General features: G+C 35.7%; 1 long non-coding RNA gene and 28 other non-coding genes across 29 annotated transcripts; all 29 read right to left on the bottom strand.

Annotated features, from left to right (window-relative positions):
- Positions 1-47: 47 nt before the first annotated feature.
- On the bottom strand, positions 48-119 carry TRNAE-UUC (transfer RNA glutamic acid (anticodon UUC)). The gene has a single exon. It is a non-coding gene; the product is annotated as a tRNA-Glu (tRNA).
- A 79-nt stretch (positions 120-198) lies between these two features.
- Positions 199-270, bottom strand: TRNAE-UUC (transfer RNA glutamic acid (anticodon UUC)). Its single transcript has one exon. It is a non-coding gene; the product is annotated as a tRNA-Glu (tRNA).
- A 1,133-nt stretch (positions 271-1,403) lies between these two features.
- Positions 1,404-1,475, bottom strand: TRNAE-CUC (transfer RNA glutamic acid (anticodon CUC)). The gene has a single exon. It is a non-coding gene; the product is annotated as a tRNA-Glu (tRNA).
- A 204-nt stretch (positions 1,476-1,679) lies between these two features.
- Positions 1,680-1,751, bottom strand: TRNAE-CUC (transfer RNA glutamic acid (anticodon CUC)). The gene has a single exon. It is a non-coding gene; the product is annotated as a tRNA-Glu (tRNA).
- A 79-nt stretch (positions 1,752-1,830) lies between these two features.
- Positions 1,831-1,902, bottom strand: TRNAE-UUC (transfer RNA glutamic acid (anticodon UUC)). The gene has a single exon. It is a non-coding gene; the product is annotated as a tRNA-Glu (tRNA).
- A 230-nt stretch (positions 1,903-2,132) lies between these two features.
- Positions 2,133-2,204, bottom strand: TRNAE-UUC (transfer RNA glutamic acid (anticodon UUC)). Its single transcript has one exon. It is a non-coding gene; the product is annotated as a tRNA-Glu (tRNA).
- A 529-nt stretch (positions 2,205-2,733) lies between these two features.
- On the bottom strand, positions 2,734-2,805 carry TRNAE-CUC (transfer RNA glutamic acid (anticodon CUC)). Its single transcript has one exon. It is a non-coding gene; the product is annotated as a tRNA-Glu (tRNA).
- Positions 2,806-3,035: 230 nt separating this feature from the next.
- TRNAE-UUC (transfer RNA glutamic acid (anticodon UUC)) lies at positions 3,036-3,107 on the bottom strand. Its single transcript has one exon. It is a non-coding gene; the product is annotated as a tRNA-Glu (tRNA).
- A 79-nt stretch (positions 3,108-3,186) lies between these two features.
- On the bottom strand, positions 3,187-3,258 carry TRNAE-UUC (transfer RNA glutamic acid (anticodon UUC)). The gene has a single exon. It is a non-coding gene; the product is annotated as a tRNA-Glu (tRNA).
- A 230-nt stretch (positions 3,259-3,488) lies between these two features.
- On the bottom strand, positions 3,489-3,560 carry TRNAE-UUC (transfer RNA glutamic acid (anticodon UUC)). The gene has a single exon. It is a non-coding gene; the product is annotated as a tRNA-Glu (tRNA).
- Positions 3,561-3,789: 229 nt separating this feature from the next.
- On the bottom strand, positions 3,790-3,861 carry TRNAE-CUC (transfer RNA glutamic acid (anticodon CUC)). Its single transcript has one exon. It is a non-coding gene; the product is annotated as a tRNA-Glu (tRNA).
- Positions 3,862-4,089: 228 nt separating this feature from the next.
- Positions 4,090-4,161, bottom strand: TRNAE-CUC (transfer RNA glutamic acid (anticodon CUC)). The gene has a single exon. It is a non-coding gene; the product is annotated as a tRNA-Glu (tRNA).
- A 1,024-nt stretch (positions 4,162-5,185) lies between these two features.
- TRNAE-UUC (transfer RNA glutamic acid (anticodon UUC)) lies at positions 5,186-5,257 on the bottom strand. The gene has a single exon. It is a non-coding gene; the product is annotated as a tRNA-Glu (tRNA).
- A 318-nt stretch (positions 5,258-5,575) lies between these two features.
- Positions 5,576-5,647, bottom strand: TRNAE-UUC (transfer RNA glutamic acid (anticodon UUC)). Its single transcript has one exon. It is a non-coding gene; the product is annotated as a tRNA-Glu (tRNA).
- Positions 5,648-5,849: 202 nt separating this feature from the next.
- TRNAE-CUC (transfer RNA glutamic acid (anticodon CUC)) lies at positions 5,850-5,921 on the bottom strand. The gene has a single exon. It is a non-coding gene; the product is annotated as a tRNA-Glu (tRNA).
- Positions 5,922-6,258: 337 nt separating this feature from the next.
- On the bottom strand, positions 6,259-6,330 carry TRNAE-UUC (transfer RNA glutamic acid (anticodon UUC)). The gene has a single exon. It is a non-coding gene; the product is annotated as a tRNA-Glu (tRNA).
- Positions 6,331-6,395: 65 nt separating this feature from the next.
- TRNAE-UUC (transfer RNA glutamic acid (anticodon UUC)) lies at positions 6,396-6,467 on the bottom strand. Its single transcript has one exon. It is a non-coding gene; the product is annotated as a tRNA-Glu (tRNA).
- A 65-nt stretch (positions 6,468-6,532) lies between these two features.
- TRNAE-UUC (transfer RNA glutamic acid (anticodon UUC)) lies at positions 6,533-6,604 on the bottom strand. The gene has a single exon. It is a non-coding gene; the product is annotated as a tRNA-Glu (tRNA).
- Positions 6,605-6,943: 339 nt separating this feature from the next.
- TRNAE-CUC (transfer RNA glutamic acid (anticodon CUC)) lies at positions 6,944-7,015 on the bottom strand. Its single transcript has one exon. It is a non-coding gene; the product is annotated as a tRNA-Glu (tRNA).
- A 337-nt stretch (positions 7,016-7,352) lies between these two features.
- On the bottom strand, positions 7,353-7,424 carry TRNAE-CUC (transfer RNA glutamic acid (anticodon CUC)). The gene has a single exon. It is a non-coding gene; the product is annotated as a tRNA-Glu (tRNA).
- Positions 7,425-7,762: 338 nt separating this feature from the next.
- TRNAE-UUC (transfer RNA glutamic acid (anticodon UUC)) lies at positions 7,763-7,834 on the bottom strand. Its single transcript has one exon. It is a non-coding gene; the product is annotated as a tRNA-Glu (tRNA).
- A 65-nt stretch (positions 7,835-7,899) lies between these two features.
- On the bottom strand, positions 7,900-7,971 carry TRNAE-UUC (transfer RNA glutamic acid (anticodon UUC)). Its single transcript has one exon. It is a non-coding gene; the product is annotated as a tRNA-Glu (tRNA).
- A 65-nt stretch (positions 7,972-8,036) lies between these two features.
- TRNAE-UUC (transfer RNA glutamic acid (anticodon UUC)) lies at positions 8,037-8,108 on the bottom strand. The gene has a single exon. It is a non-coding gene; the product is annotated as a tRNA-Glu (tRNA).
- A 339-nt stretch (positions 8,109-8,447) lies between these two features.
- Positions 8,448-8,519, bottom strand: TRNAE-CUC (transfer RNA glutamic acid (anticodon CUC)). Its single transcript has one exon. It is a non-coding gene; the product is annotated as a tRNA-Glu (tRNA).
- A 337-nt stretch (positions 8,520-8,856) lies between these two features.
- Positions 8,857-8,928, bottom strand: TRNAE-CUC (transfer RNA glutamic acid (anticodon CUC)). Its single transcript has one exon. It is a non-coding gene; the product is annotated as a tRNA-Glu (tRNA).
- A 338-nt stretch (positions 8,929-9,266) lies between these two features.
- TRNAE-UUC (transfer RNA glutamic acid (anticodon UUC)) lies at positions 9,267-9,338 on the bottom strand. Its single transcript has one exon. It is a non-coding gene; the product is annotated as a tRNA-Glu (tRNA).
- Positions 9,339-9,403: 65 nt separating this feature from the next.
- TRNAE-UUC (transfer RNA glutamic acid (anticodon UUC)) lies at positions 9,404-9,475 on the bottom strand. The gene has a single exon. It is a non-coding gene; the product is annotated as a tRNA-Glu (tRNA).
- Positions 9,476-9,540: 65 nt separating this feature from the next.
- Positions 9,541-9,612, bottom strand: TRNAE-UUC (transfer RNA glutamic acid (anticodon UUC)). The gene has a single exon. It is a non-coding gene; the product is annotated as a tRNA-Glu (tRNA).
- Positions 9,613-21,847: 12,235 nt separating this feature from the next.
- On the bottom strand, positions 21,848-22,187 carry LOC149649520 (uncharacterized). The gene is made up of 2 exons (XR_016371674.1): positions 22,146-22,187; positions 21,848-22,074 (listed from the first exon to the last, which is right to left on the bottom strand). It is a non-coding gene; the product is annotated as an uncharacterized LOC149649520 (long non-coding RNA).
- Between the last annotated feature and the right edge of the window lie 633 nt (positions 22,188-22,820).

Genomic DNA, 22,820 nt, shown 5'->3' on the forward strand with positions numbered 1-22,820 from the left:
ATCTATGTCCTTAAGTCTATTTTTGAAATGCTTTACAAAAGCACTCGCTCCGATACCGGGAATCGAACCCTGGCCTTCTGGGTGAAAGCCAGATATCCTAGCCACTAGACCATATCGGACTTGCTTAAACAAGTCTTAATTCTATTCATAAACCTATGTCCTTAAGTCTATTTTTGAAATGCTTTACAAAAGCACTCGCTCCGATGCCGGGAATCGAACCCGGGCCTTCTGGGTGAAAGCCAGATATCCTAGCCACTAGACCATATCGGACTGGTTTGAGCAACCCTAGATATTATTCCTATAAATGTGTCTTTAAATTTATTCTTTAAAAGCTGTACAAACCACAGTCTCCGATACCGGGAATCGAACCCGGGCCTTTGGGTGAACGCCAGGTATCCTACCCACTAGACCATATCTGACTTGCTCAGCCAAGTCTTAATTCTATTCATAAACCTATATCCTTAAGTCTATTCTTCAAAAGCGATACAAAAGCACTCGCTCCGATACCGGGAATCGAACCCGGGCCCTCTGGGTGAAAGCCAGATATCCTAGCCACTAGACCATATCTCACTGGTTGGAAATACCCTAAATATTATTCCTATAAATGTGTCTTTAAGTTTATTCTTAAAAAGCGGTACAAAAGCACTCGCTCCGATACCTGGAATCGAACCCTGGCCTTCTGGGTGAGAGCCAGATATCCTAGCCACTAGACCATATCTGACTGGTTTGAGCAACCCTTGATATTATTCCTATAAATGTGTCTTTAAATTTATTCTTGAAAAGTGGTACAAACCACAGTCTCCGATACCGTGAATCGAACCCGGGCCTTTTGGGTGAAAGCCAGATATCCTAGCCACTAGACCATATCGGACTTGTTTAACCAAGTCTTAATTCTATTCATAAACCTATGTCCTTAAGTCTATTCTTGAAATGCTTTACAAAAGCACTCGCTCCGATACCGGGAATCGAACCCTGGCCTTCTGGGTGAAAGCCAGATATCCTAGCCACTAGACCGTATCGGACTTGCTTAAACAAGTCTTAATTCTATTCATAAACCTATATCCTTAAGTCTATTCTTTAAATGCGGAACAGAAGCACTCGCACCGATACTGGGAATCGAACTCTAGCCTCCTGGGTGAGAGCCACATATCCTAGCCACTAGACCATATCGGACTGGTTGGAGCAACCCTAAATATTATTCCTATAAATTTGTCTTGAAGTTTATTCTTCAAAAGCGGTACAAAAGCACTCGCTCCGATGCCGGGAATCGAACACGGGCCTTCTGGGTGAAAGCCAGATATCCTAGCCACTAGACCATATCGGACTTGCTTAACCAAGTCTTAATTCTATTCATAAACCTATATCCTTATGTCTATTCTTCAAAACCGGTACAAAAGCACTCGCTCCGATACCGGGAATCGAACCCGGGCCTTCTGGGTGAGAGCCAGATATCCTAGCCACTAGACCATATCGGACTGGTTTGAGCAACCCTAGATATTATTCCTATAAATGTGTCTTTAAATTTATTTTTTAAAAGCGATACTAAAGCACAGTCTCCGATACCGGAAATCGAACCCGGGCCTTCTGGGTAAAAGGCAGATATCCTAGCCACTTGACCATGTCGGAATAGCTCTACCAAGTCTTAATTCTATTCTTGATATGCGGTACAAAAGCACTCGCTCCGATACCGGGAATCGAACCCGGGTCTTCTGGGTGAGAGCCAGATATCCTAGCCACTAGACCATATCGTACTGGTTTGAGAAACCCTAGATATTATTCCTATAAATGTGTCTTTAAATTTATTTTTTAAAAGCGATACTAAAGCACAGTCTCCGATACCGGGAATCGAACCCGGGCCTTCTGGGTGAAAGCCAGATATCCTAGCCACTAGACCATATCGGACTTGCTTAACCAAGTCTTAATTCTATTCATAAACCTATATCCTTAAGTCTATTCTTGAAGAGCGGTACAAAAGCACTCGCTCCGATACCGGGAATCGAACCCTGGCCTTCTGGGTGAAAGCCAGATATCCTACCCACTAGACCATATCTGACTTGCTCAACCAAGTCTTAATTCTATTAATAAACCTATATCCTTGAGTCTATTCTTCAAAAGCGGTACAAAAGCACTCGCTCCGATACCGGGAATCGAACCCGGGCCTTCTGGGTGAAAGCCAGATATCCTAGCCACTAGACCATATCGGACTGGTTTGAGCAACCCTAGATATTATTCCTATAAATGTGTCTTTAAATTTATTCTTTGAAAGCTGTACAAACCACAGTCTCCGATACCGGGAATCAAACCCGGGCCTTTTGGGTGATAGCCAGGTATCCTACCCACTATACCATATCTGACTTGCTCAACCAAGTCTTAATTCTATTCATAAACCTATATCCTTAAGTCTATTCTTCAAAAGCGGTACAAAAGCACTCGCTCTGATACCGGGAATCGAACACGGGCCCTCTGGGTGAAAGCCAGATATCCTAGCCACTAGGCCATATCGGACTGGTTTGAGCAACCCTAGATATTATTCCTATAAATGTGTCTTTAAATTTATTCTTTAAAAGCTGTACAAACCACAGTCTCCGATACCGGGAATCGAACCCGGGCCTTTGGGTGAACGCCAGGTATCCTACCCACTAGACCAAATCTGACTTGCTCAGCCAAGTCTTAATTCTATTCATAAACCTATATCCTTAAGTTTATTCTTAAAAAGCGGTACAAAAGCACTCGCTCCGATACCTGGAATCGAACCCTGGCCTTCTGGGTGAGAGCCAGATATCCTAGCCACTAGACCATATCGGACTGGTTTGAGCAACCCTAGATATTATTCCTATAAATGTGTCTTTAAGTTTATTCTTCAAAAGCGGTACAAACGCACTCGCTCCGATACCGGGAATCGAACCCTGGCCTTCTGGGTGAAAGCCAGATATCCTAGCCACAAGACCATATCGGACTTGCTTAACCAAGTCTTAATTCTATTCATAAATCTATGTCCTTAAGTCTATTTTTGAAATGCTTTACAAAAGCACTCGCTCCGATACCGGGAATCGAACCCTGGCCTTCTGGGTGAAAGCCAGATATCCTAGCCACTAGACCATATCGGACTTGCTTAAACAAGTCTTAATTCTATTCATAAACCTATGTCCTTAAGTCTATTTTTGAAATGCTTTACAAAAGCACTCGCTCCGATGCCGGGAATCGAACCCGGGCCTTCTGGGTGAAAGCCAGATATCCTAGCCACTAGACCATATCGGACTTGCTTAACCAACTCTTAATTCTATTCATAAACCTATATCCTTAAGTCTATTCTTGAAAAGCGGTACAAAAGCACTCGCTCTGATACCGGAAATCGAACCCGGGCCTTCTGGGTGAAAGCCAGATATCCTACCCACTAGACCATATCTGACTTGCTCAACCAAGTCTTAATTCTATTAATAAACCTATATCCTTAAGTCTTTTCTTCAAAAGAGGTACAAAAGCACTCGCTCCGATACCGGGAATCGAACCCGGACCTTCTAGGTGAAAGCCAGATATCCTAGCCACTAGACCATATCGGACTGGTTTGAGCAACCCTAGATATTATTCCTATAAATGTGTCTTTAAATTTATTCTTTGAAAGCTGTACAAACCACAGTCTCCGATACCGGGAATCGAACCCGGGCCTTTTGGGTGAACGCCAGGTATCCTACCCACTAGACCATATCTGACTTGCTCAACCAAGTCTTAATTCTATTCATAAACCTATATCCTTAAGTCTATTCTTCAAAAGCGGTACAAAAGCGCTCGCTCCGATACCGGGAATCGAACCCGGGCCTTCTGGGTGAGAGCCAGATATCCTAGCCACTAGACCATATCGGACTGGTTGAAAACCCTAAATATTATTCCTATAAATGTGTCTTTAAGTTTATTCTTCAAAAGCGGTACAAAAGCACTCGCTCCGATGCCGGGAATCGAACCCGGGCCTTCTGGGTGAAAGTCAGATATCCTAGCCACTAGACCATATCGGACTTGCTTAACCAAGTCTTAATTCTATTCATAAACCTATATCCTTATGTCTATTCTTCAAAACCGGTACAAAAGCACTCGCTCCGATACCGGGAATCGAACCCGGGCCTTCTGGGTGAGAGCCAGATATCCTAGCCACTAGACCATATCGGACTGGTTTGAGCAACCCTAGATATTATTCCTATAAATGTGTCTTTAAATTTATTTTTTAAAAGCGATACTAAAGCACAGTCTCCGATACCGGAAATCGAACCCGGGCCTTCTGGGTAAAAGGCAGATATCCTAGCCACTTGACCATGTCGGAATAGCTCTACCAAGTCTTAATTCTATTCTTGATATGCGGTACAAAAGCACTCGCTCCGATACCGGGAATCAAACCCGGGCCTTTTGGGTGAAAGCCAGATATCCTAGTAACTAGACCATATCGGATCTGCTTGAGATTTCACTATTGAGCTTCTTGTATCGTTTCATAATAAAGATTTTAGAAAACTGACCTCTGATACCGTGAATTGAACCCGGGCCTTCTGGGTGAAAGCTAGATATCCTAGCCACTAGACCATATCGGATCTGCTTGACTTTTCACCATTGAGCTTCTTCTATCGTTTCATAATAAAGATTTTAGAAAACTGACCTCAGATACCGGGAATTGAACAAGTGCCTTCTGGGTGAAAGCCAGATATCCTAGCCAATAGACATTATCGGATCTATTTGGTGTCTCACAATTGAGCTCATAGTATCGTTGGCTAATAAATTTTTTGAAAACTGACCTCCGATACCGGGAACTGAATTCGGGCCTTCTGGGTGAAGGCCAGATATCCTAGCCAATAGACCATATCTGATCTATTTGGTTTCTCACAATTGAGCTCATAGTATCGTTGACTAATAAAGTTTTTAGAAAACTGACCTCCGATACCGGGAATTTAACCCGGGCCTTCTGGGTTTAGCCAGATATCCTAGCCACTAGACCATATCGGATCTGCTTGGGTTTCAACAATTGAGTTCCTAGTATCGTTTCTTAATAAAAAATTTAGAAAACTGACCTCAGATACCGGGAATTGAACCCGGGCCTTCTGGGTGAAAGCCAGATATCCTAGTAACTAGACCATATCGGATCTGCTTGAGTTTTCACAATTGAGCTTCTTCTATCGTTTCATAATAAAGATTTTAGAAAACTGACCTCCGATACCGGGAATTGAACCCGGGCCTTCTAGGCGAAAGCCAGATATCCTAGCCACTAGACCATATCGGATCTGCTTGGGTTTTAACAATTGAGTTCCTAGAATGTAGAAAACTGACCTCCGATACCGGGAACTGAACCCGGGCCTTCTGGGTGAAGCCAGATATCCTAGCCACTGACCATATCGGATCTGCTTGAGATTTCACTATTGAGCTTCTTCTATCGTTTCATAATAAAGATTTTAGAAAACTGACCTCAGATACCGGGAATTGAACAAGTGCCTTCTGGGTGAAGCCAGATATCCTAGCTACTAGACAATATCGGATCTGCTTGAGTTTTCACCATTGAGCTTCTTCTATCGTTTCATAATAAAGATTTTAAAAAACTGACCTCCGATACCGGGAATTGAACCCGGGCCTTCTGGGTGAAAGCCAGATATCCTAGCCAATAGACCATATCGGACCCGTTTGGTTTGTCACAATTGAGCTCCTAGTATCGTTGATTAATAATTTTTTTAGAAAACTACCCTCCGATACCGGGAATTTAACCCGGGCCTTCTGGGTTTAGCCAGATATCCTAGCCACTAGACCATATCGGATCTGCTTGGGTTTTAACAATTGAGTTCCTAGTATCGTTTCTTAATAAAAAAATTTGGAAAACTGACCTCCGATACCGGGAATTGAACCCGGGCCTTCTGGGTGAGAGCCAGATATCCTAGCCACTAGACCATATCGGATCCGTTCGGTTTGTCACAATTGAGCTCCTAGTATCGTTGATTAATAATTTTTTTAGAAAACTGACCTCCGATACCGGGAATTGAACAAGTGCCTTTTGGGTGAGAGCCAGATGTCCTAGCCACTAGACAATATCGGATCTGCTTGGTTTGTCACAATTGAGCTCCTAGTATCGTTGATTAATTATTTTTTTAGAAAAATGACCTCCGATACCGGGAATTGAACAAGTGCCTTTTGGGTGAAGCCAGATGTCCTAGCCACTAGACAATATCGGATCTGCTTGAGTTTTCACCATTGAGCTTCTTCTATCTTTCACAATAAAGATTTTAGAAATGTGACCTCCGATACCGGGAATTGAACCCGGGCCTTCTGGGTGAAATCCAGATATCCTAGCCACTAGACCATATCGGATCTGCTTGAGATTTCACTATTGAGCTTCTTGTATCGTTTCATAATAAATTTTTTTGAAAACTGATCTCCGATACCGGGAATTGAACCCGGGCCTTCTGGGTGAAAGCCAGATATCTTAGCCACTAGACCATATCGGATCTGCTTGAGTTTTCACAATTGAGCTTCTTCTATCGTTTCATAATAAACATTTTAGAAAACTGACCTCCGATACCGGGAAATGAACCCGGGCCTTCTGGGTGAAAGCCAGATATCTTAGCCACTAGACCATATCGGATCTGCTTGGGTTTTCACCATTGAGGTTCTTCTATCGTTTCATAATAAAGATTTTAGAAAACTGACCTCAGATACCGGGAATTGAACAAGTGCCTTCTGGGTGAAGGCCAGATATCCTAGCCAATAGACCATATCTGATCTATTTGGTTTCTCACAATTGAGTTCCTAGTATCGTTGATTAATAAATTTTTTAGAAAACTGACCTCCGATACCGGGAATTGAACCCGGGCCTTCTGGGTGAAGGCCAGATATCCTAGCCAATATACCATATCGGATCTATTCGGTTTCTCACAATTGAGCTCATAGTATCGTTGACTAATAAACTTTTTAGAAAACTGACCTCCGATACCGGGAATTGAACCCGGGCCTTCTGGGTGAGAGCCAGATATCCTAGCCACTAGACCATATCGTATCCGTTTGGTTTGTCACAATTGAGCTCCTAGTATCGTTGATTAATAATTTTTTTAGAAAACTGACCTCCGATACCGGGAATTGAACAAGTGCCTTTTGGGTGAGAGCCAGATGTCCTAGCCACTAGACAATATCGGATCTGCTTGGTTTGTCACAATTGAGCTCCTAGTATCGTTGTTTAATAATTTTTTTAGAAAACTGACCTCCGATACCGGGAATTGAACAAGTGCCTTTTGGGTGAAGCCAGATGTCCTAGCCACTAGACAATATCGGATCTGCTTGAGTTTTCACCATTGAGCTTCTTCTATCTTTCACAATAAAGATTTTAGAAATGTGACCTCCGATACCGGGAATTGAACCCGGGCCTTCTGGGTGAGAGCCAGATATCCTAGCCACTAGACCATATCGGATCCGTTTGGATTGTCACAATTGAGCTCCTAGTATCGTTGATTAATAATTTTTTTAGAAAACTGACCTCCGATACCGGGAATTGAACAAGTGCCTTTTGGGTGAGAGCCAGATGTCCTAGCCACTAGACAATATCGGATCTGCTTGGTTTGTCACAATTGAGCTCCTAGTATCGTTGTTTAATAATTGTTTTTAGAAAACTGACCTCCGATACCGGGAATTGAACAAGTGCCTTTTGGGTGAAGCCAGATGTCCTAGCCACTAGACAATATCGGATCTGCTTGAGTTTTCACCATTGAGCTTCTTCTATCTTTCACAATAAAGATTTTAGAAATGTGACCTCCGATACCGGGAATTGAACCCGGGCCTTCTGGGTGAAATCCAGATATCCTAGCCACTAGACCATATCGGATCTGCTTGAGATTTCACTATTGAGCTTCTTGTATCGTTTCATAATAAATTTTTTAGAAAACTGATCTCCGATACCGGGAATTGAACCCGGGCCTTCTGGGTGAAAGCCAGATATCTTAGCCACTAGACCATATCGGATCTGCTTGAGTTTTCACAATTGAGCTTCTTCTATCGTTTCATAATAAACATTTTAGAAAACTGACCTCCGATACCGGGAAATGAACCCGGGCCTTCTGGGTGAAAGCCAGATATCTTAGCCACTAGACCATATCGGATCTGCTTGGGTTTTCACCATTGAGGTTCTTCTATCGTTTCATAATAAAGATTTTAGAAAACTGACCTCAGATACCGGGAATTGAACAAGTGCCTTCTGGGTGAAGGCCAGATATCCTAGCCAATAGACCATATCTGATCTATTTGGTTTCTCACAATTGAGTTCCTAGTATCGTTGATTAATAAATTTTTTAGAAAACTGACCTCCGATACCGGGAATTGAACCCGGGCCTTCTGGGTGAAGGCCAGATATCCTAGCCAATATACCATATCGGATCTATTCGGTTTCTCACAATTGAGCTCATAGTATCGTTGACTAATAAACTTTTTAGAAAACTGACCTCCGATACCGGGAATTGAACCCGGGCCTTCTGGGTGAGAGCCAGATATCCTAGCCACTAGACCATATCGTATCCGTTTGGTTTGTCACAATTGAGCTCCTAGTATCGTTGATTAATAATTTTTTTAGAAAACTGACCTCCGATACCGGGAATTGAACAAGTGCCTTTTGGGTGAGAGCCAGATGTCCTAGCCACTAGACAATATCGGATCTGCTTGGTTTGTCACAATTGAGCTCCTAGTATCGTTGTTTAATAATTTTTTTAGAAAACTGACCTCCGATACCGGGAATTGAACAAGTGCCTTTTGGGTGAAGCCAGATGTCCTAGCCACTAGACAATATCGGATCTGCTTGAGTTTTCACCATTGAGCTTCTTCTATCTTTCACAATAAAGATTTTAGAAATGTGACCTCCGATACCGGGAATTGAACCCGGGCCTTCTGGGTGAGAGCCAGATATCCTAGCCACTAGACCATATCGGATCCGTTTGGATTGTCACAATTGAGCTCCTAGTATCGTTGATTAATAATTTTTTTAGAAAACTGACCTCCGATACCGGGAATTGAACAAGTGCCTTTTGGGTGAGAGCCAGATGTCCTAGCCACTAGACAATATCGGATCTGCTTGGTTTGTCACAATTGAGCTCCTAGTATCGTTGTTTAATAATTGTTTTTAGAAAACTGACCTCCGATACCGGGAATTGAACAAGTGCCTTTTGGGTGAAGCCAGATGTCCTAGCCACTAGACAATATCGGATCTGCTTGAGTTTTCACCATTGAGCTTCTTCTATCTTTCACAATAAAGATTTTAGAAATGTGACCTCCGATACCGGGAATTGAACCCGGGCCTTCTGGGTGAAAGCCAGATATCCTAGCCACTAGACCATATCGGATCTGCTTGAGATTTCACTATTGAGCTTCTTGTATCGTTTCATAATAAATTTTTTAGAAAACTGATCTCCGATACCGGGAATTGAACCCGGGCCTTCTGGGTGAAAGCCAGATATCTTAGCCACTAGACCATATCGCATCTACTTGAGTTTTCACAATTGAGCTTCTTCTATCGTTTCATAATAAACATTTTAGAAAACTGACCTCCGATACCGGGAAATGAACCCGGGCCTTCTGGGTGAAAGCCAGATATCTTAGCCACTAGACCATATCGGATCTCCTTGGGTTTTCACCATTGAGGTTCTTCTATCGTTTCATAATAAAGATTTTTGAAAACTAACCTCAGATACCGGGAATTGAACAAGTGCCTTCTGGGTGAGAGCCAGAAATCCTAGCCACTAGACCATATCGTATTTTCTTGGGTTTTAACATTTGAGTTCCTAGTATCGTTGATTAATAAATTTTTTAGAAAACAGCGGCCGTATTCTGCAGAAAAGTTAAGCTCCTCCTTCTGCCGTTGGCTCTCTGATTGGACCGTCAACCATTGCCCTTGGCCTTTTAATTGGCTACGTCTACCGATGACGTTCCTTTCCTTGGCTCAGTGATTGGAGGTTCAACCGGCAAAAATAAGCCTTTGAATTCAGTTCAGTTTGAGTTTCAAGTTGAACCAAATTTCGGTGTAAGGTCAGTGTACAGTGTAAATTTGTCGCCAAAGGTCAGTGCCGTAACCTATAACCCAAAATTAAGTTATTAACGCCACCTATCTTATGAACTAAACAGTAATTTCGTGCCGGCTATTTCAATTTAGTTATTCGTTGCTGTCTGCTCTATTTTGCTTTGACTTTATTGAATCAATTCAACATACTAGAGACAGCCGCTTGTTAAGGTAATGATATGGTAACATGGTGTAATGTTGATTAATGTATATATTTTCGTATAAACAATGTGCTTCAAACATTTGTATGAAAACTAATTGTAATTGAATTACGTTTTAAACGTCTAATCTTTCCATGTTGTTAGTCACCTTGATAATATAGAATTTTCAACCAACCACAACTACCTAAGCTTAATGAAGGCATAATTGATAGAGATGGGCCGACACCGATATATCGGTTTATCCGAGGATCAGTATCGGGTCATCTCTTAAGGGCCATACAACTCCAAATGATAATACTAATGTAATACAATGAATTGATAACAAAAATAAAATGAACCAGTACAGACTAGAACAGGAGATACAAGTTAAAATTGAGCCATGTTGAGAAATAAAGTTTAGGACTGTGAGAGTAAATGTAAATGTGCAATTTGAATGTACTTCTAAATTGATTGGCAGAGTGAAGTTTTATTTGTCTTGTGAAACAGTTATTTTCTTATTCCTTTGTAATTGTCAAGTTGTAATTAAATGTATATTGATAGGTTCTAAAGTTGTCAAGATTTATTTGTAATTATTGTAATGAATTATACATAGTATGGCTAAAAAACTGAAAAAGGCGCCATATACCCATGACGAGTTAGACACGTTATTAACTCAGTTGGAGTCTGTTCGCTCATTGGTAGTCAATGACTTTGGGAAGACGCCTGAAGAGAGGAGAAGTAGGTGGCAGGAAATAACCAGTCGGGTTAATGAAGTCCACCGTCAGAACCGCACTCCCGAAGAAATTAAAAAAAATGGAGCTCCTTAAAGAGTGAGGTCCGCAAAAAGGTGGCAATTCTGTCGAGGGAGTCCCGTAAAACTGGAGGTGGTGTTAATAATTCGGAGCCATTGACACCCATTGAGTCAAGGGTTGCTTCCCTAATTCCAAAGGTGTCAATGGTAGGCATTCCTAATGCCTTCGATTTTGGTGCTTCCCAGTTTGGGGTATCTTTTGATAGTTCCTCTGAAATGTAAGTACTTATTGAGTCGTCATATAACAAATCCTAACGGATATGGGGGCAAATTCTGCAACATTTTCAGTGAGTTATGATAGGTGATAACTATCGCTAAAACAGTTTTGGTGAGTCAACACCCGATTTTATGTCAGGGCTAGGTCTAAATATCCAATTACTATAGAGTAATGTCAGTTCTACGTACGCAAACGTCATACCCTTCTATCTCTTAGCTCAATGTCATCCCCCCTACCAGGCGCGTACAGTATCCCCTCTTACAAAAGCGCGCCTAGAGGGAGGGATACACAGTCTACTCCCTTCTCTACCGACACTACTCTATGGGGTCTCATCAAACCTTGAGGGTTGTGTCGCGACTTCTTTTGTGCTTTTTTAAAAACAAGATTGTCAAAGTAAACGTTTATCTGTTTTTCATTTTCACGACCCGATGTCGTGATAACTGAATACGGTAAAATTTTAAATAGTTTTATCAGCACGAGCGGAATCGACAGATATGCAACACTTAAGTTTGAGGACACCCAAGTCTTATGTCTATTTATGTTGACTGGACCCCCTAAACTAATAGTAATCACTTGCAATAACTCGCTAAAAAAGTTACGAAATAGGCCCCATGGCCCGAGAAAGTATAGTGAACTATTATTACAAACTGCAGTGTGTTCAATTATATTTAAAACAATTGCAGCCTACCTTCTTATGCCAATAATCCCACACCTGCTGATAAGCAAGACTGTGAGGACCCTTTAATCGAAACCAGAAGTAAATTTACTTCTGTCGCAACTGATGTAGGTTCGCGTTTTGCAAATTTTGGTAAGTTTAAATTTTGCTAAGGTTTTGTAATGTATTTACCATGTCATTATCATCATTTCTTTCAGAACCAGATCCAGGAGCAAGCTGCTCGTACAGCGCTACTCCCGTTTCAAGTGAAGATAGGGAAAAATCCCTGTCATCACAAATATCGGATTTTTTTGCAAATTATGGTAAGATGACATTTCATTAATGATTAGTTATGTATTTACCATGTCCTTGACATTATTTCTACAGAACCGGGAAGCGTTCCTACAGATGTCTCTGAAGACCATTCAGAAGCTGTTCCGACTGTTCCGCCTTCCGTTTTGGATGAAGAAGATGCCTGTCATCCACCTACTACTTGTAAGTATGACATAAACATGGTTATAACAATGGTTTATAAAAGGTATATGTAAATATTTACAACCCCGACATTTCGGCAAACCTTGAATATATAGGGTTAATGTCTTTCTTTAATTGTCCATTTCGTTGTTCTTTATTTCATCACTTCTTGCTATTGTTTCTGCATGCATGGCCTTCCGTTTTTGTTGGATTTACAAATCGGGTAAACTTTCTTATAGCCGAGCCCCTGCGCACCAAGAAAAGACCCCATGCCAACATCCGATAGGCTTTTGGATTCGGCGGAAGCGTGTTTGGAGTCGGACCAGAGAACGCAAGAGGCCCTACGCATGTTCGCGTCTGCTATGACGGAATTGACCCAAATGGAAAAGGTCAGGAATGAAAATGAAAGGGTCAGAAACGAAAATGAAGGGTGAGAAATGAAAATAAAAGGGCCAAACATGATAATGAACGGCTAAGGCTTGAAAATGAGAGGTTCAGGCTAGAAACTGAGCGAATTCAAGCGAACAATATGGCCGAAGCTTTGAGATGGTTAGGAGAAAAATCTCAGCCAGGGAAAAATACGGATTAGTTTCGTTTTTGTTTTTTATGATATGCTCAAGTGCAGCATAATCCATTATCCTGTACATATTCATTTACTTAATGCCGTGATAGATCGTCAAAACAACGTCTCTGATTTATTTTATTATTTTCAATGCTCAATTAGGCATGCACTTTTATCTTCACGGCATTTATTATTCATGTTCACGTTGGCATGAACTCTTTGTAATTACTATATTCTCCATTGTCATTTATAGATTGTACTCATTGTAGATATTTCATTGACTTCTTTTCAAATGCACTCTTTCCATTCTATCATTATTATTATTACTATTATTTTTTTTACGCTCAGTTTGGCGTGCAAAATTTTCGTTTCCTTCATTACATGCGTTACTTCCATGTTTTTAGAATTTAATTTATTGCTTGCGTACCCGCTTGCTTTTTATAATCTAATTTAATACTCGCATGCATTTTATTGTCTAATTTAATACTCGCATGCATTTTATAGTCTAATTTAATACTCGCATGCATTTTATAGTCTAATTTAATACTCGCATGCATTTTATTGTCTAATTTAATACTCGCATGCATTTTATTGTCTAATTTAATACTCGCATGCATTTTATAGTCTAATTTAATACTCGCATGCATTTTATTGTCTAATTTAATACTCGCATGCATTTTATAGTCTAATTTAATACTCGCATGCATTTTATAGTCTAATTTAATACTCGCATGCATTTTATTGTCTAATTTAATACTCGCATGCATTTTATTGTCTAATTTAATACTCGCATGCATTTTATAGTCTAATTTAATACTCGCATGCATTTTATAGTCTAATTTAATATTCGCATGCATTTTATTGTCTAATTTAATACTCGCATGCATTTTATTGTCTAATTTAATACTCGCATGCATTTTATAGTCTAATTTAATACTCGCATGCATTTTATAGTCTAATTTAATACTCGCATGCATTTTATTGTCTAATTTAATACTCGCATGCATTTTATTGTCTAATTTAATACTCGCATGCATTTTATAGTCTAATTTAATACTCGCATGCATTTTATTGTCTAATTTAATACTCGCATGCATTTTATAGTCTAATTTAATACTCGCATGCATTTTATAGTCTAATTTAATACTCGCATGCATTTTATTGTCTAATTTAATACTCGCATGCATTTTATTGTCTAATTTAATACTCTCATGCATTTTATAGTCTAATTTAATACTCGCATGCATTTTATAGTCTAATTTAATACTCGCATGCATTTTATTGTCTAATTTAATACTCGCATGCATTTATTGTCTAATTTAATACTCGCATGCATTTTATAGTCTAATTTAATACTCGCATGCATTTTATAGTCTAATTTAATACTCGCATGCATTTTATTGTCTAATTTAATACTCGCATGCATTTTATTGTCTAATTTAATACTCGCATGCATTTTATTGTCTAATTTAATACTCGCATGCATTTTATTGTCTAATTTAATACTCGCATGCATTTTATTGTCTAATTTAATACTCGCATGCATTTTATTGTCTAATTTAATACTCGCATGCATTTTATTGTCTAATTTAATACTCGCATGCATTTTATAGTCTAATTTAATACTCGCATGCATTTTATAGTCTAATTTAATACTCGCATGCATTTTATAGTCTAATTTAATACTCGCATGCATTTTATAGTCTAGTTTAATACTCGCATGCATTTTATTGTCTAATTTAATACTCGCATGCATTTTATTGTCTAGTTTAATACTCGCATGCATTTTATTGTCTAATTTAATACTCGCATGCATTTTATTGTCTAATTTAATACTCGCATGCATTTTATTGTCTAATTTAATACTCGCATGCATTTTATAGTCTAATTTAATACTCGCATGCATTTTATTGTCTAATTTAATACTCGCATGCATTTTATTGTCTAATTTAATACTCGCATGCATTTTATAGTCTAATTTAATACTCGCATGCATTTTATTGTCTAATTTAATACTCGCATGCATTTTATTGTCTAATTTAATACTCGCATGCATTTTATTGTCTAATTTAATACTCGCATGCATTTTATAGTCTAATTTAATACTCGCATGCATTTTATTGTCTAATTTAATACTCGCATGCATTTTATTGTCTAATTTAATACTCGCATGCATTTTATTGTCTAATTTAATACTCGCATGCATTTTATAGTCTAATTTAATACTCGCATGCATTTTATAGTCTTATTTAATACTCGCATGCATTTTATAGTCTAATTTAATACTCGCATGCATTTTATAGTCTAATTTAATACTCGCATGCATTTTATTGTCTAATTTAATACTCGCATGCATTTTATAGTCTAATTTAATACTCGCATGCATTTTATAGTCTAATTTAATACTCGCATGCATTTTATTGTCTAATTTAATACTCGCATGCATTTTATTGTCTAATTTAATACTCGCATGCATTTTATTGTCTAATTTAATACTCGCATGCATTTTATTGTCTAATTTAATACTCGCATGCATTTTATTGTCTAATTTAATACTCGCATGCATTTTATTGTCTAATTTAATACTCGCATGCATTTTATTGTCTAATTTAATACTCGCATGCATTTTATTGTCTAATTTAATACTCGCATGCATTTTATAGTCTAATTTAATACTCGCATGCATTTTATAGTCTAATTTAATACTCGCATGCATTTTATTGTCTAATTTAATACTCGCATGGATTTTATTGTCTAATTTAATACTCGCATGCATTTTATTGTCTAATTTAATACTCGCATGCATTTTATTGTCTAATTTAATACTCGCATGCATTTTATTGTCTAATTTAATACTCGCATGCATTTTATTGTCTAATTTAATACTCGCATGCATTTTATAGTCTAATTTAATACTCGCATGCATTTTATAGTCTAATTTAATACTCGCATGCATTTTATAGTCTAATTTAATACTCGCATGCATTTTATTGTCTAATTTAATACTCGCATGCATTTTATTGTCTAATTTAATACTCGCATGCATTTTATTGTCTAATTTAATACTCGCATGCATTTTATTGTCTAATTTAATACTCGCATGCATTTTATTGTCTAATTTAATACTCGCATGCATTTTATTGTCTAATTTAATACTCGCATGCATTTTATTGTCTAATTTAATACTCGCATGCATTTTATAGTCTAATTTAATACTCGCATGCATTTTATAGTCTAATTTAATACTCGCATGCATTTTATAGTCTAATTTAATACTCGCATGCATTTTATAGTCTAGTTTAATACTCGCATGCATTTTATTGTCTAATTTAATACTCGCATGCATTTTATTGTCTAGTTTAATACTCGCATGCATTTTATTGTCTAATTTAATACTCGCATGCATTTTATTGTCTAATTTAATACTCGCATGCATTTTATTGTCTAATTTAATACTCGCATGCATTTTATAGTCTAATTTAATACTCGCATGCATTTTATTGTCTAATTTAATACTCGCATGCATTTTATTGTCTAATTTAATACTCGCATGCATTTTATAGTCTAATTTAATACTCGCATGCATTTTATTGTCTAATTTAATACTCGCATGCATTTTATTGTCTAATTTAATACTCGCATGCATTTTATTGTCTAATTTAATATTCGCATGCATTTTATAGTCTAATTTAATACTCGCATGCATTTTATTGTCTAATTTAATACTCGCATGCATTTTATTGTCTAATTTAATACTCGCATGCATTTTATTGTCTAATTTAATACTCGCATGCATTTTATAGTCTAATTTAATACTCGCATGCATTTTATAGTCTTATTTAATACTCGCATGCATTTTATAGTCTAATTTAATACTCGCATGCATTTTATAGTCTAATTTAATACTCGCATGCATTTTATTGTCTAATTTAATACTCGCATGCATTTTATAGTCTAATTTAATACTCGCATGCATTTTATAGTCTAATTTAATACTCGCATGCATTTTATTGTCTAATTTAATACTCGCATGCATTTTATTGTCTAATTTAATACTCGCATGCATTTTATTGTCTAATTTAATACTCGCATGCATTTTATTGTCTAATTTAATACTCGCATGCATTTTATTGTCTAATTTAATACTCGCATGCATTTTATTGTCTAATTTAATACTCGCATGCATTTTATTGTCTAATTTAATACTCGCATGCATTTTATTGTCTAATTTAATACTCGCATGCATTTTATAGTCTAATTTAATACTCGCATGCATTTTATAGTCTAATTTAATACTCGCATGCATTTTATTGTCTAATTTAATACTCGCATGGATTTTATTGTCTAATTTAATACTCGCATGCATTTTATTGTCTAATTTAATACTCGCATGCATTTTATTGTCTAATTTAATACTCGCATGCATTTTATTGTCTAATTTAATACTCGCATGCATTTTATTGTCTAATTTAATACTCGCATGCATTTTATAGTCTAATTTAATACTCGCATGCATTGTATTGTCTAATTTAATACTCGCATGCATTTTATTGTCTAATTTAATACTCGCATGCATTTTATAGTCTAATTTAATACTCGCATGCATTTTATAGTCTAATTTAATACTCGCATGCATTTTATTGTCTAATTTAATACTCGCATGCATTTTATTGTCTAATTTAATACTCGCATGCATTTTATTGTCTAATTTAATACTCGCATGCATTTTATTGTCTAATTTAATACTCGCATGCATTTTATTGTCTAATTTAATACTCGCATGCATTTTATTGTCTAATTTAATACTCGCATGCATTTTATTGTCTAATTTAATACTCGCATGCATTTTATTGTCTAATTTAATACTCGCATGCATTTTATTGTCTAATTTAATACTCGCATGCATTTTATTGTCTAATTTAATACTCGCATGCATTTTATTGTCTAATTTAATACTCGCATGCATTTTATTGTCTAATTTAATACTCGCATGCATTTTATTGTCTAATTTAATACTCGCATGCATTTTATAGTCTAATTTAATACTCGCATGCATTTTATTGTCTAATTTAATACTCGCATGCATTTTAATGTCTAATTTAATACTCGCATGCATTTTATAGTCTAATTTAATACTCGCATGCATTTTATAGTCTAATTTAATACTCGCATGCATTTTATTGTCTAATTTAATACTCGCATGCATTTTATAGTCTAATTTAATACTCGCATGCATTTTATAGTCTAATTTAATACTCGCATGCATTTTATTGTCTAATTTAATACTCGCATGCATTTTATTGTCTAATTTAATACTCGCATGCATTTTATTGTCTAATTTAATACTCGCATGCATTTTATAGTCTAATTTAATACTCGCATGCATTTTATAGTCTAATTTAATACTCGCATGCATTTTATAGTCTAATTTAATACTCGCATGCATTTTATAGTCTAGTTTAATACTCGCATGCATTTTATTGTCTAATTTAATACTCGCATGCATTTTATTGTCTAGTTTAATACTCGCATGCATTTTATTGTCTAATTTAATACTCGCATGCATTTTATTGTCTAATTTAATACTCGCATGCATTTTATTGTCTAATTTAATACTCGCATGCATTTTATAGTCTAATTTAATACTCGCATGCATTTTATTGTCTAATTTAATACTCGCATGCATTTTATTGTCTAATTTAATACTCGCATGCATTTTATAGTCTAATTTAATACTCGCATGCATTTTATTGTCTAATTTAATACTCGCATGCATTTTATTGTCTAATTTAATACTCGCATGCATTTTATTGTCTAATTTAATACTCGCATGCATTTTATAGTCTAATTTAATACTCGCATGCATTTTATTGTCTAATTTAATACTCGCATGCATTTTATTGTCTAATTTAATACTCGCATGCATTTTATTGTCTAATTTAATACTCGCATGCATTTTATAGTCTAATTTAATACTCGCATGCATTTTATAGTCTTATTTAATACTCGCATGCATTTTATAGTCTAATTTAATACTCGCATGCATTTTATAGTCTAATTTAATACTCGCATGCATTTTATTGTCTAATTTAATACTCGCATGCATTTTATAGTCTAATTTAATACTCGCATGCATTTTATAGTCTAATTTAATACTCGCATGCATTTTATTGTCTAATTTAATACTCGCATGCATTTTATTGTCTAATTTAATACTCGCATGCATTTTATTGTCTAATTTAATACTCGCATGCATTTTATTGTCTAATTTAATACTCGCATGCATTTTATTGTCTAATTTAATACTCGCATGCATTTTATTGTCTAATTTAATACTCGCATGCATTTTATTGTCTAATTTAATACTCGCATGCATTTTATTGTCTAATTTAATACTCGCATGCATTTTATAGTCTAATTTAATACTCGCATGCATTTTATAGTCTAATTTAATACTCGCATGCATTTTATTGTCTAATTTAATACTCGCATGGATTTTATTGTCTAATTTAATACTCGCATGCATTTTATTGTCTAATTTAATACTCGCATGCATTTTATTGTCTAATTTAATACTCGCATGCATTTTATTGTCTAATTTAATACTCGCATGCATTTTATTGTCTAATTTAATACTCGCATGCATTTTATAGTCTAATTTAATACTCGCATGCATTTTATTGTCTAATTTAATACTCGCATGCATTTTATTGTCTAATTTAATACTCGCATGCATTTTATAGTCTAATTTAATACTCGCATGCATTTTATAGTCTAATTTAATACTCGCATGCATTTTATTGTCTAATTTAATACTCGCATGCATTTTATTGTCTAATTTAATACTCGCATGCATTTTATTGTCTAATTTAATACTCGCATGCATTTTATTGTCTAATTTAATACTCGCATGCATTTTATTGTCTAATTTAATACTCGCATGCATTTTATTGTCTAATTTAATACTCGCATGCATTTTATTGTCTAATTTAATACTCGCATGCATTTTATTGTCTAATTTAATACTCGCATGCATTTTATTGTCTAATTTAATACTCGCATGCATTTTATTGTCTAATTTAATACTCGCATGCATTTTATTGTCTAATTTAATACTCGCATGCATTTTATTGTCTAATTTAATACTCGCATGCATTTTATAGTCTAATTTAATACTCGCATGCATTTTATAGTCTTATTTAATACTCGCATGCATTTTATAGTCTAATTTAATACTCGCATGCATTTTATAGTCTAATTTAATACTCGCATGCATTTTATTGTCTAATTTAATACTCGCATGCATTTTATAGTCTAATTTAATACTCGCATGCATTTTATAGTCTAATTTAATACTCGCATGCATTTTATTGTCTAATTTAATACTCGCATGCATTTTATTGTCTAATTTAATACTCGCATGCATTTTATTGTCTAATTTAATACTCGCATGCATTTTATTGTCTAATTTAATACTCGCATGCATTTTATTGTCTAATTTAATACTCGCATGCATTTTATTGTCTAATTTAATACTCGCATGCATTTTATTGTCTAATTTAATACTCGCATGCATTTTATTGTCTAATTTAATACTCGCATGCATTTTATAGTCTAATTTAATACTCGCATGCATTTTATAGTCTAATTTAATACTCGCATGCATTTTATTGTCTAATTTAATACTCGCATGGATTTTATTGTCTAATTTAATACTCGCATGCATTTTATTGTCTAATTTAATACTCGCATGCATTTTATTGTCTAATTTAATACTCGCATGCATTTTATTGTCTAATTTAATACTCGCATGCATTTTATAGTCTAATTTAATACTCGCATGCATTTTATTGTCTAATTTAATACTCGCATGCATTTTATTGTCTAATTTAATACTCGCATGCATTTTATTGTCTAATTTAATACTCGCATGCATTTTATAGTCTAATTTAATACTCGCATGCATTTTATAGTCTAATTTAATACTCGCATGCATTTTATTGTCTAATTTAATACTCGCATGCATTTTATTGTCTAATTTAATACTCGCATGCATTTTATTGTCTAATTTAATACTCGCATGCATTTTATTGTCTAATTTAATACTCGCATGCATTTTATTGTCTAATTTAATACTCGCATGCATTTTATTGTCTAATTTAATACTCGCATGCATTTTATTGTCTAATTTAATACTCGCATGCATTTTATTGTCTAATTTAATACTCGCATGCATTTTATTGTCTAATTTAATACTCGCATGCATTTTATTGTCTAATTTAATACTCGCATGCATTTTATTGTCTAATTTAATACTCGCATGCATTTTATTGTCTAATTTAATACTCGCATGCATTTTATTGTCTAATTTAATACTCGCATGCATTTTATAGTCTAATTTAATACTCGCATGCATTTTATTGTCTAATTTAATACTCGCATGCATTTTATTGTCTAATTTAATACTCGCATGCATTTTATAGTCTAATTTAATACTCGCATGCATTTTATAGTCTAATTTAATACTCGCATGCATTTTATTGTCTAATTTAATACTCGCATGCATTTTATAGTCTAATTTAATACTCGCATGCATTTTATAGTCTAATTTAATACTCGCATGCATTTTATTGTCTAATTTAATACTCGCATGCATTTTATTGTCTAATTTAATACTCGCATGCATTTTATTGTCTAATTTAATACTCGCATGCAATTTATTGTCTAATTTAATACTCGCATGCATTTTATTGTCTAATTTAATACTCGCATGCATTTTATTGTCTAATTTAATATTCGCTTGCTTTTTATAGTCTTATTTAATATTCGCATGCTTTTTATAGTCTTATTTAATATTCGCTTGCTTTTTATAATCTCGTTTTTTACATGTGCTCTTTGCATGCGTGTTATTGGTGTGGATCAAATAAGGCAATTAAATTACCATTCATTATATAATTTATTGGATGTGTTACGCACATTAACTTCATAATTTCTTTTAATGCAATACATTATTTACATTTGTTTTATCATTTGACTGTTATTTAAAAGGAAAAGTCGGTTACCCCCTGCTTTAATGCATCAATTCAATACCGCTACTGGCGTGCTTTTATTCTGTTCACGGGTATTTTGCTTTTCACGTATATTGATGACGACTACCCTTTACTCTAGACATTATTTATAACCTGCATACAGTTACCGAACCCAACAACTCTGCAATTTATTTATATTCACATACTTATTTACAGGTGGATTAAACTTTACTGGAGTTCAGTGCTGGTCTCTGTAGCCCGATTTCAAATGACATCCTCCGAAGTCTTCACACCTATTCTACATAAAACTTTACTATGCTATTGTCATTAATCACATCATTACCTATTTCAGACTTATGATATTCATATCGAGAGAAACAGAGGGATTAATATACCAATTCCTGCATACTGAAATGGAAGTAAGAGTTCATTGGTTATGTTTCATAATTTATCTCGAGTACCAGTCGTAAAGGCGAAAGCGCGTGATCTGCGAGTTCCACAGTTACTTACAAGGCGCGAATGGCTTGACAGTCAGTGTCTGAAGAAGCTGGTTCGTCGGCAGATGGAAGAGGTATCTCGTCGGAGACAGGATTTTCAAGTGCGTCAACACCTGAATGAGGAACAGATAATTTAAATATTGATAAAAGGGTAAGTGTGTACCTCAGTCTTCAGCATGCCATTCCATGAGATTATGATATATCAATAAGCTCCAAATTGTGAGTGCCAAAAGAGCATCAAATTGCTCTTGCAATTTCGGTCTTCCTAATAAAAATACTCTGTGCTCAAACTAGACTTTTAACATTCATTTTCATCACGCTTATGTTTACGTAACAAAAGTGAAGATACAAATTGGGTCATTCTCATTAGTTACCACGCGTGAT

The sequence above is a fragment of the Phalangium opilio genome, unplaced genomic scaffold, assembly GCF_054372755.1.
Source record: "Phalangium opilio isolate 3A_F unplaced genomic scaffold, DU_Popi_V2 ptg000088l_1, whole genome shotgun sequence".
Taxonomy (NCBI): Eukaryota; Metazoa; Arthropoda; class Arachnida; order Opiliones; family Phalangiidae; genus Phalangium; species Phalangium opilio.